We start from the raw sequence: 14,369 nt of genomic DNA, 5'->3' as shown, positions 1-14,369 counted from the left end.
AACATCACTAATCATCAAAGAAATGCAAATTAAAAGTACAATGAGATATCACTTCACTCCTGTTAAACTGGCTATCATCAAAAAGACAAAAGGTAAGTGTTGGTAAGAATGTGGAGAAAATAAATCCCTTGTGCATTGTTGGTGGGAATGTAAACTAGGACAGCCATTATGAAAAACAGTATGGAGTTTTCTAAAAAATTAAAAATAGAATTACCATATGATCCAGCAATCCCACAATTGGGTACATACCCAAAAGATATGAAATTAGAATGTAAGAAATACCTGATTCTAATATTTGTTGCAACACTATTCACAATAGCTAAAATAAAGAATTAAACTATGCATCCATAAATGGATGAATTAATTTAAAAAATGTGGTGCATATATATATGTGTGTATGTATATGTATATATGTGTGTGTGTGTGTGTGTGTGTGTGTGTATCCATCCAATGGGCTATAGTTCAGTCTTTAAAAAAACTGTTGTCATTTGGGGCTCATTGCGGAGGGGAGGCAGGACTACCTTGCAGCTCCCACTCAGATGGACAGAGCAGTGCGTGGAGGCCCACATCATGAACTTTTGCTCCAGAACAACTGCAGGAATAGAGAGAACACACAGACCTTCTGAAAGAAGCGGATTGCTCCTGCAGGACTTGGGAGACACCCCAAATACTGTGAGTGCCCAAACTGTGGAAGTGGCAAAGGGAGATTGTCCACCCTGAAACACATACCCCTACTGGGGAACCTGAAGGTCTAGATTACAGGAGAACATTCTGACCTTATTTGGAGCTGAGTCAATTTAGAAATCTGAGAGAAATACAGGGGTAGAGGAAGCAGCAGGAAAAGCCCTGTGGGCTCACTGAGTCCCTTAGAAAGCCATTTCTTCCCTGCCTCACAGATGTTTTTGAGGATGGCACCCAGAGGCACTGGGAGAAGTCCACAGGGAGATGGAAACCTCTAGCTGAACTTTGTAACAATTTGAACCAATTGAGAAGTCTCCTGGCCAGAACTCAGGAGAGGGCACGAATCTGGTGTGCAGATTCCACAGGCAGGGTAAGAACAAACTCCCTACTTGCTTTCACAGCTGGGAGGCAGGTAGCCTGGGGCAAGTTCTCAGCCCTGCTCACCCACTGCCTGGAAACAGACTTGGTGCTGTTGTTGTTGCGGGGGTGGGTGGGATGTTGGGAGTGCGAGTTGGGTGGGAGCTTCGTGTGTGGGAGCTAGGTGAGGCCTGTGTTGTATGGGAGCTGGGTGAGGCCTGTGACTGCTGGCTTTCCTTCACTTCCCTGACAACTCGCATGACACAGTAGAGGCAGCCATAATCCTCCTAGGAACATAGCTCCATTGACCTAGAGAACCTCACCACCATCCCCCACAGCAGCTGCAGCAAGACCCACCCAAGAAGAGTTAGCTCAGACATGCCCAGCCCTGCCCCCACCTAATGGTCCTTCCCTACCCACCCTGATAACTGAAGACAAAGGATATATACCCTTGGGAGTTCTAGGGCCTCATCCACAACCTTTTCCTCCTTATACTACCACAGCTGATGCTCTCTTGAAAGCACCACCTCCAGGCAGGAGGGCAACCATCACAAAAATAGTACATTAAGCAACCAAAGCCAAAGATTCTCAGAGTCCATTTTACCGCCCCCACCCCCCGCCCTACCACCACCTCTACTGGAGCAGGTGCTGTTATCCACAGCTGAGAGAACCACACATGGTTTATATCACAGGACTCTGTGCAGACAACCCCCAGTACCAGCCTGGAGCCTGGTAGACTTGTTGGGTGGCTAGATCCAGAAGGGAGATCACAATCACTACAGCTCAGCTCTCAGGAAGCTACAACCCTAGGAAAAGAGGGAGAGTACTACATCAAGGGAACACCCCATGGGACAAAAGAATCTGAACAACAGCCATGAGCCCTAGACCTTCCCTCTGACAGAGCCTACCCAAATGAGACCAGAAAACCAACTCTGGTGATATGACAAAACAAGGTTCTTTAACATCTGCAAAAAAATCACACTAGCTCACCATCAATGGATCCAAACCAAGAAGAAATCCCTGATTTACCTGAAAAATAATTCAGAAGTTTATTTATTAAGCTAATCAGGGAAGCACCAGTGAAAGGTGAAGCCCTACCTAAGGAAATCAAAAAAATGATATAAGAAGTGAAGGGAGAAATATTCAATGAAATAGATAGCATGAATAAAAAACAATCAAAACTTCAGGAAAAAATGGACACATTTAAAGAATTGCAAAATGCTCTGGAAGATCTCAGCAATGGAATCAAACAAGCAGAAGAAAGAACTTCAGAGCTCAAAGACAAGGTTTTTGAATTAACCCAATTCAACAAAGACAAAGAAAAAAGAGTAAGAAAATATAAACAAAGCCTCCAAGAAGTCTGGGATTATGTTAAATGACCAAACCTAAGTATAATTGGCATTCCTGAGGAAGAAGAGAAATGTAATAGGTTAGAAAACGTATTTTGGGGAATAATCAAGGAAAACTTCCCCAGCCTTGCTAGAGATCAAGACATCCAAATACAAGAAGCTCAAAGAACACCTGGGAAATTCATTGCAAAAAGATCATCACCTAGGCAAATTTTCATCAGATTATCTAAAGTTAAGATGAGGAAAGAATCTTAAGAACTGTGAGACAAAAGCACCAGGTAACCTGTAAAGGAAAACCTGTAAGATTAACAACAGAATTTTTAGCAGAAACCCTACAAGCTAGAAGGAATTGGGGCCCTATCTTCAGCCTCTTCAAAACAATTATCAGCCTAGAATGTTGTATCTAGTGAAACTAACATTCATAAGTGAAGGAAAGATATGTAGTCTTTTTCAGACAAACAAATGCTGAGAGAATTTGCCACTACCAAGCCACCACTACAAGAACTGCTAAAAGGAGCTCTAAGTCTTGAAATAAATCCTGGAAACACATCAAAACAGAACCTCTTTAAAGCATAAATCTCACAGGACCTATAAAACAAAAATACAATTAAGAAAAAAACAAGGTATACAGGCAACAAATAGCATGATGAATAGAATGGTACCTCACATCTCAATGCTATAGTTAAATGTAAAAGGTCTAAATGCTCCACTTAAAAGATACAGAATTGCAGAATGGATAAGACCTCACCAACCATCTGCTGTCTTCAAGAGACTCACCTAACACATAAGTACTCACATAAACTTAAGGTAAAGGTGTGGATAAAGATATTCTATGCAAATGGACATCAAAAGCAAACAGTAGTAGCTATTCTTTCATTAGACAAAACAAACTTTAAAGTAATAGCAGTTAAAAAAGACAAAGAGGGACATTATATAATGATAAAAGGCCTTGTCCAACAGGAAAATATCACATTCTAAAAATATATGCATCTAACACTGGCACTCCCAAATTTACAAAACAATTACTAATAGACCAAAGAAATGAGATACACAGGAACACAATAATAGTGGGGGACATCAATACTGCACTGAAAGCACTAGACAGGTCATCAAGACGGAAAGTCAACAAAGAAAAAATGAATCTAACCTACATCCTGGAACAAATGGACTTAACAGGTATATACAGAACATTCTACCCAACAACCACATAATATATATTCTATTCAACAGTACGTGAAACTTTCTCCAAGATAGACCATATGATAAGCCACAAAACAAGCCTCAATAAATTAAACTGAAGTTCTATGAAGCACTCTTCAGACCACAGTGGAATAAAACTGGAAATCAACTCCAAAAGGAATCTTCAAAACAATGCAAATACATGGAAATTAAATAACCTGCTTCTGAATGATCATTGGGTCAAAAATGAAATCAAGATGGAAATTTAAAAAATTATTCCACCTTAATGACAATAGTGGCAGAACCTATCAAAACTTCTGGAGTACAGCAAAGGTGGTGCTAAGAGGAAAGTTCATAGCCCTAAACACCTACATCAAAAAGTCTGAAACAGCACAAACAGAAAATCTAAGTTCAGACCTGCAGGAACTAGAGAAACATGAATAAACCAAACCCAAACCCAACAGAAGGAAGGAAATAACCGAGATCAGAGCAGAACTAAATGAAATTGAAACAAACAAAAAAACCACAAAAGATAAATGAAACAAAAAGCTGCTTTGTCGAAAAGATAAATAAAATTGATGGACCATTAGCAAGATTAACCAAGAAAAGAAAAGAGAAAATCCAAATAAGCTCAGTTAGAAACAAAATGGGAGATATTACAACTGACATCACAGAAATACAAAAGATCATTCAAGTCTACTATGAACACCTTTACACACACAAACTAGATAACCTAGAGGAGATGGACAAAATACTTAAAATATACAACCCTCCTAGCTTAAATCAGTAAGAATAAGATGCCCTGAACAGACCGATAATAAGCAATAAGAGTGAAATGGTAATAAAATAGTTACCAACAAAAAAAGTCCAGGACCAGACGGATTCACAGCAGAATTCTACCAGACATTCAAAGAAGAATTGGTACCAATCCTATTGACACTATTCCACAAGAAGAGAAAGAGGGAAACCTTTCTAAATCATTCTATGAAGCCGGTATCACCCTAATACCAAAACCAGGAAAGGACATAACCAAAAAAGAAAACTACAGACCGATATCCCTGATGAACATAGATGCTAAAATTCTTAACCAAATACTAGCTAACCAAATCCAACAACATATCAAAAAGATAATCGATCATGATGAAGTGGGTTTCATACCAGGGATGCAGGGATAGTTTAACATACACAAGTCAATAAATGTGATACATCATATAAACAGAATTAAAAACAAAAATCACATCATCTCTATAGATGCAGTAAACGCATTCAACAAAATCCAGCATCACTTTATACTTAAAACTCTCAATAAAATTGGCATATGAGGGACATACTTCAATGTAATAAAAGCTATCTATGAAAAACTCACAGCCAACATAATATTGAATGGAGAAAGTTGAAAGCATTCCCTCTGAGAAATGGAACAAGACAAGCATGCCCACTCTCACCACTCCTCTTCAACCTAGTACTGGAAGTCCTAGCCTCAACAATCAGACAAAAGAAAGAAATAAAGGGCATCCAAATTAGTAAAGACGAAATCAAACTGTCACTGCTTACTGATGATATGATTGTTTACCTAGAAAACTCTAAAGACTCCTCCAGAAAGCTCCTAAAACTGATAAAAGAATTCAGCAAACCTCCAGATATGAAATCACAAATCAGTATACAAATCAGTAGCTCTGCTATACACCAACAGTGACCAAGCTGAGAAACAAATCAGGAACTCAACCTCTTTTACAATAGCTGCAAACAAAATAAAATACTTAGAAAATACAATGAGGTGAAAGACCACTACAAGGAAAAATACAAAACACTGCTGAAAGAAATAACAGATGACACAAACAAATGGAAACACATCCCATGCTCATGGATGAGTAGAATTAATATTGTGGAAATGACCATACTGCCAAAAGCAATCTATAAATTCATTGCAATTCCCATCCAAATACCATCATCATTTTTCACACAATTAGAAAAAACAATCCTAAAATTTATATGGAACCAAAAAACAGCCCACATAGCCAAAGCAAAACTAAGCAAAAGATCAAATCTGAAGGCAACACACTAGCAGGGGTTGCAACTCTAGTCTCTGACAAAACAGACTTTAAAACAACAAAGATCAAAAAAGACAAAGAAGGGCATTACATAGTGATAAACAGATGAGGTCAACAAGAAGAGCTAACTATCCTAAATATATATATATACACCCAATACAGGGGCACTCATATTCATAAAACAAGTTCTTACAGACCTACAAAAGGACTTAGACTCCCACACAATAATAGTGGGAGACTTTAACACCCTACTTTCAATATTAGACAGATCAACAAGACAGAAAATTAACAAGGATATTCAGGACTTAAACTCAGCTTTGGATCAAGTGGACCTAATAGACACCTACAGAACTCTCCACCCCAAATCAACAGAATATACATTCTTCTCAGTGCCACATGACATTTATTCTAAAATCAACCATATAATTGGAAGTAAAACACTTCCCAGCAAATGCAAAAAAAAACTGAAATTATAACAAACAGTTCCTTAGATAATAGTGCAATCAAATTAGAACTTAAGATTAAGAAACTCACTCAAAACCGCACAACCACATGAAAATTGAACAAACTGTTCCTGAGTGACTCTTTGGTAAATAATGAAATTAAGGCAGAAATCAAGAAATTCTTCAAAACCAATGAGAACAAAGAGACAACATACCAGAATGTCTGGGACACAGCTAAAACAGTGTTAAGAGGGAAATTTATAGCACTAAATGTCCACATCAGAAAGCTAGAAAGATCTTAAATTGACACCCTAACATCACAATTAAAAGAGCTAGAGAAGCAAGAGCAAACAAAACCAAAAGCTACCAGAAGACAAGAAATAACTAAGATCAGAACAGAACTGAAGGAGGTAGAGACATGAAAAACCCCTCAAAAAAGTCAGTGAATCCAGGAGATTTTTTGTGAAAAAATTAACAGAATAGATCACTAGCTAGACTAATAAAGAAGAAAAGAGATAAAAGGCAAATAGACTCAATAATAAATGATAAAGAGGATATCACCACTGACCCCAGAGAAATACAAACTACTATCAGAGAATATTATAAACATCTCGACGCAAATAAACTAGAAAATGTTGAAGAAATGGATAAATTCCTGGACACATACACCCTCCCAAGACTAAACCAGGAAGAAGTCAAATCCCTGAATAGGCCAACGAGTTCTGAAGTTAAGGCAGTAATTGATAGCCTACCAACCAACAAAAGCCCAGGACCCAACAGATTCACAGCTGAACTCTACCAGAGATACAAAGAGGAGCTCGTACCATTCCTTCCAAAACTATTGCAAACAATTGAAAAAGAGGGACCCCTCCCTAACTCATTTTATGAGGCCAGCATCATCCTGATACCAAAACTTGGAAGAGACACAACAAAAGAAGAAAACTTCAGGCCAATATGCCTGATGAACATTGATGTGAAAATCCTCAATAAGATACTGGGCAAACTGAATCCAGCGGCACATCAAAAAGTGTATCCACCAAAAACAAGTCAGTTTCATACCTGTGATGCAAGGCGGGTTCAACATATGCAAATCAATAAACATAATTCATCACATAAACAGAACCAATGACAAAAACCACATGATCTAAAATTCATATGAAACCAAAAAAAGAGTGTGCATAGCCAAAACAAGAATAAGCAAAAAGAACAAATCTGAAGGCATAACACTACCTGATTTCAAACTATACTATAAGGCCATAGTCACAAAAACAGTGTGGTACTGGTATAAAAATAGGCATATAGACCAATGGGACACAATCAAGAACCCAGAAATAAATCCAAATACTTAGAGCCAACTGATCTTTGACAAAGCAAACAAAAACGTAAAGTGGGGAAAGGACACCCTTTTCAACAAATGGTGCTGGAATAATTGGCTAGCTACATGTAGGAGAATGAAACTGGATTCTCATCACTCACCTTTCTACAAAAATCCATTCAAGATGGATTAAGGACTTAAACCTAAGACCTGAAACTATAAAAATTCTAGACAATAACATCAGAAAAACCCTTCCAGACATTGGCTTAAGTGAGTATTTCACAAGCAAGAACCCAAAAACAAATGCAATAAAAACAAAGATAAATACCTGGGACCTAATTAAACTAAAGAGCTTTTGCATGGCAAAAGGAACAATCAGCAGAGTAAACAGACAACCCACAGAGGGGAAGACAATCTTCACAATCTATAGATCTGACAAACGACTAATATCTAGACTCTACAATGAACTCAAATCAGCAAGAAGAAAACAATCCCATCAAAAATTGGGCTAAGGACATGAATAGACAATTATCAAAAGAAGATATACAAATAGCCGACAGACATAAGAAAAAATGCTCAACATCACTAATGATCAGAGAAATGCAAATCAAAACCACAATGAGATATCACCTTACTCCTGCAAGAATGGCCATAACCAAGAAATCAAATTGGGTGCATTGTATACTGCTCAGGTGATGGGTTCACCAAAATCTCACAAATCACCACTCATGAATTTACTCATGTAAACAAACACAACCTGTTCCCTAATAATCTATGGAAATAAAGAAATATAAAAAATAAGAATTAAAAACTGAAAACAGGCCGGGCACGATGGCTCTCGCCTGTAATCTCAGCACTCTGGGAGGCTGAGGCAGGCAGATCACAAGGTCAGGAGATTGAGTCCATCCTGGGTAACACGGTGAAACCCCATCTCTACTAAAAATACAAAAAATTAGCTGGGCATGGTGGCAGGCACCTGTAGTCTCAGCTACTCGGGAGGCTGAGGCAGGAGAATCACTTGAACCCGGGAGGTGGAGGTTGCCGAGATCATGCCACTGCACTCCAGCCTGGGCAACAGAGCGAGACTCCATCTCAAAAAAAAAAAAAAAAAAAAAAAAAAGTCATTTGAGAAAACATAGATGAACCTGGAGGACATTATGTAAATGAAATAAGCCAGGCAAAGATAGACAAATGCCACATGATTTCACTTATGTGTGGAATCTAAAACAGTTTAACTCATAGAAACAGAGACTTAAATGATGGTTACTGTAGACTGGAGGTGGAATAATTAAAGAGTTGTTGGTCAAAGAACACAAAATTTCAATTAGACAAGAAAAAGCTCAAGTGATTTATTGTGCATCATAATGAGTATAGTTAATAACAATATTTCATATATTTGAAAGTTGGTAAGAGTATGTATTAAGACTTCTCACCACAAAAATATTAAATATGTGAAGTAACACATATCTTAAATAGCCTGATTTAGCCATACTACAATGTATACATGTCAAAACATCTTGTTATATATCATAAACTTATACACTTTTACTTATCAATTAAAATAAATAGTAAAATTTAAAATGGAGTTCACAATATCAGATTTTATTTTTATTTATTTATTTTGAGACAGAGTCTTGCTCTGTTGCTCAGGCTGGAGTGCAGTGTTGCGATCTCCGCTCACTGAAACCTCTGCCTCCTGGGTTCAAGCGATACTCCAGCCTCACTCTGCCCAGTAGCTGGGATTATAGGCGCCTGCCACCGTGTAGAGATGGGGTTTCACCATATTGGCCAGGCTGGTCTTGAACGCCTGACCTCAAGTGATCTGCCCACCTGGGCCTCCCAAAGTGCTGGAATTACAGGCATGAGCCACCACACCTGACCCACAACATCAGCTTTTATGAGAAGCTGACAATATAAAGTATACGTAAATTATAATTATTGTATCTGGCACAGAATTAGTACTTGATATGTCATAGTTATAGGTAAGATGATGATGATGATGAACTGTTTTAAATATATTTCCATGACAATACAATTTATTAGATTATCATTTAATATACCCATGTGTGTTAATCTATGTAAGACCACTGCCATCTCATCCTCCACCCTGCACATCTCTGGCAGGTAAAATGTGATCCCAAACTCTGTATGCTACTCCTTCCTTTTCACCAACTCCTTCCTTTTCACCTACTCCTTCCTTTTCACCAACTCCTTCCTTTTCACCAATATGCCTACTCCTTCCTTTTCACCAACCCATCCCCAACTGCCTTGAGACCAATAGCACTAAGATCCATTGTCCTAATTTTACCTGTTTTTTTTTCTTCTGTCACCATAAGAAACCCACAACTCTCAGGTTACATCTGAACCCCCAACTCTAATTCTGTAGAAGCTCTTTATGCCCCTTTTCCCATTTCTTGCCAACTCCTGAAACTCATTCACTTTTCCCTTTGAAATCCATAGTCAGCCATTGGCAAAATACAAATATTCTTCACCTTTCTTTTGTATTTCCATTTCAACTTCCCTCTGTACTAAAACCTGACTTTCCTGTAAGTCCTACAAATTAATAGTTGTTTTCTCTTTCACACCCTCCCTACCACGAGGATTGTGTACTCCTTGCTGGTTATAAACCATCCTCTTTCTACCCTGGCTAAAAATCAGCAAACATTGAATCTCCTGCAGTTCAACTATACCACCACCACGCATCCTTGTTATTACCACATATCACCTTGGAAGTGTCACTCATACTTATCCTTGAAGAGTTTAGCTAATGACTGTCACTTTCTATGACATACTGTAACAAATATTAGTAGTTTAAAATTCCAATAGATGATTATTCCAAAACCCAGACTTCTAATTCCCTAATTATCTAAAATTAATTTATTTCCCATTCCACAAAAGCCATAACTTCATGGTCATATCCCATACTCTATCATTTTATTTATTTATTTATTTATTTATTTTTCTTTATTATTATTATTATTATTATACTTTAGGTTTTATGGTACATGTGCGCAATGTGCAGGTAAGTTACATATGTATACATGTGCCATGCTGGTGCGCTGCACCCACCAACTCGTCATCTAGCATTAGGTATATCTCCCAATGCTATCCCTCCCCCCTCCCCCCACCCCACAACAGTCCCTGAAGTGTGATGTTCCCCTTCCTGTGTCCATGTGTTCTCATTGTTCAATTCCCACCTATGAGTGAGAATATGCGGTGTTTGGTTTTTTGTTCTTGCGATAGTTTACTGAGAATGATGATTTCCAATTTCATCCATGTCCCTACAAAGGACATGAACTCATCATTTTTTATGGCTGCATAGTATTCCATGGTGTATATGTGCCACATTTTCTTAATCCAGTCTGTCATTGTTGGACATTTGGGTTGGTTCCAAGTCTTTGCTATTGTGAATAGTGCCGCAATAAACATACGTGTGCATGTGTCTTTATAGCAGCATGATTTATAGTCCTTTGGGTATATACCCAGTAATGGGATGGCTGGGTCGAATGGAATTTCTAGTTCTAGATCCCTGAGGAATACTCTATCATTACCAAAAACTACAACTCCCTTTTCAAATCTCCTTTTTGAGTACCCTATTCCCTATCCACCACCACCTATCTTTCCAGTTTCTTCTATCTAGTACCTCAACTTCTACAATTCTTCAACACCATCAGTTCCTATAATCCATGAATCTTGCCCTCCTTTTGCTGCCCTTTATTTTCCTCAATTTTTACTTCCTCCTCTAACCAATTTAGAGAACATGGTCCAAATTAAAATCCCTCATTGCATTCACCTCAAATTCTTTGTCGCTTTCTTGCTTCCATTTAATTGGTAAAAATCCAGTGCTTTTCTATGCTGCAGGTGAGAAGTAGCTGGAGAAAAGTCAGGCATGCTGGCTGGTCTCATATTCAGTTGATAGCCACCCACGAATCTCAAGTAGGCCCTTCATAGCTACCTTTCATCATTTCCCCGCAAACAACTATTTCCTAAGTTACCCTCTCCTCAAACACCAACCCTCCTGCCCCAATATTTATGTTCAGCTGATGACCTCACTTCCTTTTGACCAAGAAGACAGAAGAAATCAAGAGGATTTCCATAAGTTCTCACATCTATTTACACACTTGTGTCTGTGCCTTGCTTTCCTCTCTTTTATGATGGCTGAAGTATCAACCTCAAATAAGGATGATAACACTGGGATATAGAATTTGAAAAGGATGTTAGTAAGACAGTTATGGAAAGCTTCTCATATTGACCAGTAAAAACTATTATGGCCATAAACTCTATAATCATAGATTTTTAAAAAGTATAAGTTTGTCCTCATTTATGTAACAATCATCAAAGCACGCACTCTACTAATGAAGAAATAATAGAAACATTATTGACCATATTTCAAGACAATAAATTATCAAATCAATCTCTTGTATCTGAGACTCCTTTCTATTCATAATCTCATCAATTAATTCTACTACTTTCCATTCCTGTGAAGCAACAGTCTCCTGGCCTTCTCTGCTTGCATTTTCTTTTCTTCCTCTGGATGATTCTGACTTCTTTCCAGTAATGTCAGAAGTTGTAATTGTCAGTTATAGCAGAAAACAGATGACAAACCAAAGCTAGACAATTTAAAGTGACATTAATAAAGGCCCATTTTCAAAGACACGGTCAAAGTTTGTGGGGGAAAATGCAAGGATGCAGCATCCCAGGCTTACTGAGATCAGGAGGCTACCCTAAGGCCTGAAAAAGAAAAGGGACAGGAGCAATAACTCAGAGAGAGTCCTCTATGGAAAGTGCCACCTAAGAGGAACTGTGGATCTTGGTAGAAGAAAAGGAACCCACAGTCACCCTTCCCCACAGCCTCCAGACCTCTTTTTGGTGTCTCCCATTGAGAAAATCCAATCAGAAGCCACAGGACTAGGGATATAGTCCTGTGGAGTCTGTACAGGTCATTCTCTCAGGGCATAGAATGAGAAAGAGAAGAGTAGAGAATGGATCTGGAGCACTAAACGTCATGACTGGCTAATTGTAATCTCTAAGTCAATTAAGTACTTTTCACAGGCATTTCTTAGCTCAATCAAAATACTCAGCTCATGCAGCTAGAATTAGCATGTTTTTAAAAAAAAACAGCATACAGCTTTCGGTTCACATTGCATAAGACATTTAATATGTGGGATCAGATTCTCATTCCAGGTAAATTCCTGGGAGGATTTTTTTTTAATTTTTTCAGGTTAAAAGTTAATCATGACTATGTTCCTAAATTTGTCAGACAGCATGACTAACAGGGCTTAAGAATCTGAATGAAATAAACCTCATTCTTTGTATCTAAAACACAAACTCAGAGGGGTTTTGAACTGGAATGACAGCTCCCTCTGCTTCTTTGCTCCTTCTAAACTTGCTCTGTCCCTGCTCCCATTCCAGGTCACTGCTCAGCATACTAATGCCAAGCCTGCTTTTACCCTAAGTGCCTGTTTCGTATGCTGTCATATAGATACTGCTGGTTGGATCTCAGCCAGTGGAATTAAATGAAATGGTTTTCTGTCAGACTGAATACTAATTAAGTCTTCGTGCCAAAGCTAGGTCTGCATAATGACATCATTTGCAAGTAGGTTGGAGGTTGAAGCTCAAATAGAGTTTGCTCTGATATTTATATTTATGGACACAAGCAAAATGGTGCTATGCTATTTAGTGTACCTGTTTTTTGTTTTTGTTTTTGTTTTTTTCTCCAAGAGAGATCTGGCTTTGAAAATCCAAAGTGGTCAAGATTGTGGATTAAGTAAATTTTTCATTGCCTAAATCAGTTTTTCTGACCATTTCAAGCCCTCAGAACCATGAGTCACTTCCCTAGGCCGGCCTTTGGGACACAAATTTTTTGTAGTGTCAAGGGCCTGAGATCCCCTCATACCTGCCTAACATGATAATATATCTCTTTTATGAGGCAGTATAGTTCATACCTGTTATGCTAATATCCCCTTTTATCTCAAAAAGTATCTCTTTTTGTGCGTAAATTATTTTATTACCCCACCTAAACCCCAACCGTTTCTATAAATGGTCCACTCTTCTACTGCCTGCATGCACCTTGACCTAAACCGCCTGTCAGAAATAATAATGTATTTTAGTCTTCAAGCAGGCTCATATATCTTGCAACATTTATTGTGCTCCATTAACTAAATGACTAATAAATCCATGTTATAATAATAGTGAGAAGAATCCCTCCAAGGGCTTCATTTTACTCTCTGTTGAGATTTTAACCATGCCTTTCTATAAGGCTAACTTTACTCATGGGAACAAACAACCAAAGAACAGAGTGAAGTTAAGGGAGGCCCATGGGGAAGACAAAGCTTAGGTCAGGGGAAAGTATGTGATGTCTATTCAATTCAACACATACATATCACAGTCTTTTAGAGTTTAAGGCATCCTCCTAGAAATATAAAGCATAGAAAGACTAGCATGTGAATCCTCCACTCTAGCATCTCATAATTATATGGAATTATGGAAGAAGATTCAGGCTAGCTGTATGTAGGTGTCATTTTTAAGTCAATCTGTATTAATAATTAGTTGTGTGACCTTGGCAAACAATTTAACATACTGGACCTTGAATGATGGGAATATAATAAATGATCAGAGGTATCTATAGCCTCTACAATTATCTTATCTTCTTAGGCCATCATATATTACTATTGAAATAATTAAGTTCTAGAAATATTCAGTTATACAAGCATAATTGCTTCCAATTCTGTCAGAGAACAGCCACTATCCCTGAACATTATGGCATGTTCCATTGATTTTTAGAGTGGCAGTAGAAGTTAGGAACTCAAGACACTGGTGACTTTTTAAATCTGAATATATGGCCTACAACTCGAGAGTGAGAGATATGTACTGCTTAATCTCTCACTCATTTTCCAAATGAGTGATCTGTACTGCTTAATGTCCTTCATATGGCTTATATCTATGTTTAACTGAAAGGAAGTTTACATTCCTTTCCATGTTATTATGTAGTACA

Source organism: Pongo pygmaeus, chromosome 6 (genome assembly GCF_028885625.2).
Source record: "Pongo pygmaeus isolate AG05252 chromosome 6, NHGRI_mPonPyg2-v2.0_pri, whole genome shotgun sequence".
Lineage (NCBI taxonomy): Eukaryota > Metazoa > Chordata > Mammalia > Primates > Hominidae > Pongo > Pongo pygmaeus.
The sequence above is the reverse complement of the archived record's forward strand: the minus strand, read 5'-3'. Positions refer to the sequence as shown.